This window comes from Triticum aestivum, chromosome 7A (genome assembly GCF_018294505.1).
Source record: "Triticum aestivum cultivar Chinese Spring chromosome 7A, IWGSC CS RefSeq v2.1, whole genome shotgun sequence".
In the NCBI taxonomy this organism is placed as follows: domain Eukaryota; kingdom Viridiplantae; phylum Streptophyta; class Magnoliopsida; order Poales; family Poaceae; genus Triticum; species Triticum aestivum.
In genome coordinates, this window is record NC_057812.1 from 316,657,634 (window position 1) to 316,660,822 (window position 3,189).

A 3,189-nucleotide genomic window follows, 5' to 3' on the forward strand; every position below is an offset into this window, starting at 1 on the left:
TTCATCCTAACATTCCCCTCTTCCGTGGAGCCCACGCGGGGTCGACGAAGGTCCTCACAACAAAAGGATCTGGCAAGACACCTGCTGTGTATGCCAGCGTCGCCTCCGTGGTGGCCTTCATGGGACCCAAGCGGCGGCGGCCTCCCATGTTCTACATCTCCTTGATGATGGCGGCGGACACGGTGGCGCTGGCCACCGACTCGTCGCTCTCCGTGCACTGGGCTTCTATCGCTGCTTGCATGGCGCGGCCGCCGGCATGGGAGTCCCAGCCACAAAAACGGGAGACGCGGTACGAGGCGGCGGCGTGGACGGCAGCAACGATGCCCATGCACCGCTCCTCGTCGAGCTGGCCTGGAGCGGCGAGTTGCTGAACCGCGCACCGGCTTGGGGCGGCAACTAGCTCTGTCGGGCGAGGGGAGGGAGGTGGATCAGCGAGCTGCATAGCTCATATCCGGCGGGCTACCCAGCCGGCTTGGATGCGGAATAACTACTCTTCGTAAGCAATTGTAAGAGTGGACAAAATGGTGGAGGAGATAGGGGAGCAGTGGAGGTGTGCGATTCTTGGCCGGCGTTTGGCCTCGTTTAAATAGGAGATTAAATTAACGGCGGACGGGAGGAGCTCGGCCGGCGTTGCGTTTAACGCCGTCCCGGTCATGAACGGACGTGTGTCCAGAGTGGGTTTCTCGGCTTCCACATGGGCGGGTTTCATGGAGGCGTTTGAATGCGGCACGGAGGTGTGTTCAGCCGGGCGTGCCGCGAGTGGCGCCCTCGACTCTGACCTACGACACCGCATGGTTCTTCCACTGACGTGTGGGCTCTTTGGGTGCATGGCATGCATGTCAGTGACCCAACGCAGGCAGCGCACAGCAGAGGAACCTTTGATGGGCCAGGGCGGTCAGAAGAGGGCATTTCATAAACCGATGATTGTTCATTGAGTGTGACGTCATCTTTTTCGTGTAGATAAGCCTACTATGTTGATAGCCCATTTGATACGTTGTGATTCATGAAGACCGCTGCAGACAGCAATGTTCTTCTTATCACAGATAATATTGATTAATACCCGTAACAATCCATGTCCTTAACAAAGGGTGCATCCACGTATAGGTTGAGCGTGTGTCTTGCGTCGTGTGCTGTGTGCATGCAGGCGTGCGAGTGTTGTGTGCGTGCAAGGGTACGTTTCAGTGTTGCATGCATGGGTGCGTACGTGCGTGTGTTCGTGAGTGCATGTGTCCGTGTCAGTGTTGCACGCCAGAATGCGTACGTGTGTACGTGTCAGTGTTGCACGCCTAGATGCGTGTGTGTCTTGCGGGCGTGCATGTGTACGTGCGGGGTGAGGCTACACGTCAGTCGACTAACTTTTTCATCTCTGGTCATTAGATTTTCTAGCCGTTGGATACGAAATCAAGGGCCTCCAGTTTATCATCAAACTCCACCCCCCTAAGCCGCCAGCCACCACCGGCCGAACCGCTAGCCCTCGCCGCCGGCCCGCCCTCCCCGAAACCACTCCCCACCACCGGTCCGCCGCCGCACCGGTCATCCCTCTAGCCTTCCCCCCTCGTCGAGCTTTTTCTTCAGGGATCCCCACCCCACCGCCCAATGAACGCCCCCAACTGCCGGTGACTGCCAACTAGAGGTCTCACGACTTTGAATAACCACCGACCACTAATTTATTACCATTTCTGTCCTTCATATACGCGCAGACGGGTGGGCCCTATGGTAATGTGCATTGCTGAATGTGGACCGTTTGACTGGTCAATTGATCGTGTTATCAACAAATTACGGAGCTGTATGGTGAGCCAGTGACCGTATGATCACCCTAAAATGTACTCCTATTTTATTAACACAGTACAGACTCAAACTACCATTTCTTTCTTTCATATACGGGCTGACAGGTGGGCCCCACGGTTAAGCGCCCCAATGGTGCAACACTAATTGCGCCGCGTGGAACGTTTGACTGGTCAATTAATTATGTCATCAACAAAATACGGAGTTGTATGGGTGAGCCAATGACCGTATAATCATGATATGTATTTGTTTAACACGGTACAGACGCAAGGGCTCATATATAGGCGCAATCACTCACCGCTATAAGTGCACACTCGCGAACCCTACCCCTATGAGCACCTTCGAGAGAGTGGGCCAGCATATATGATCTTGAGATTTTACGAAGTCACCATAGGTGCCTCGTAGTCGAGTGGAACGTCTCCTCCCACTGAACGAACATCACCGGAAAATACTGAAATTAACACAAGATAAATGCGAGCACCGGGACTTTAACCTTGGTGGGATCGAGAAACCACTGTCCTCTAACCATCCAACCACATGTTGGTTAGCACGAAAAAATGTATGTGGTGACCGTGATGAGCTTATTCTGAAGTCCAGTGACCATATCGTGCTTTCGCTTGAAATACAATGACCATAAGTGTTGTCAACAAAATACGGAGCACGCATCAAATGCAAAGTCCGTCAGTGTCATCAACAAAATATGGAGACGTATCGTGAGCTAAATAATGTTGTACTATTGTATATGCTTATTTTCTTAGTGGCCGATTGCCTGTGTGGTGTGGTGGGTACATCATTTCTAGTTGTGGTGGGTCAACATGAAGACTCATGGGTCGGTTCCATCCTGCGCCACATATAGGTTGGACCGAGACGTGTTATACGAAGACCCATGTGGAGGACTCGGCGTACAACACGAAGCTACCAGAGTCGTGGAGGACTCTATCCCCACTGGTGATAAGCCGACTATATATGATTTGTAACCCTAGGCCCTTAGTATGTTATACAAGCTTGGGGGCTAGTTTGTCGATAGTATACACACACACACAATGTCTGGTATTCACGTGTACTTTGTACACACCCTATCACTAATATATAGTACCAGGAGTAGGCTGTTTCTTCAACTGCAAGGGTCCGATCCGAACTAGGGTAAAACTTTGCCTCGTATTTCCATCCAGCCTGACAGTCAGGGATATCCTACCAAATGATATGATGAAATCATATCTGCCAACTACTAAGAGAGAGGTGAGTCGGGGGGCAATGTGTGCGAGAGAGGCCTAAAGATAATGTGTGTGCGGGAGACACGTAGGCACATATATGTGCGTATAGTGTGCTAGTAGAGACCGTGCATGTGTATATATGCATGTGAGAGATATAGTGTTTTTCAACTGAGATTAGTGAAAAGAGTGG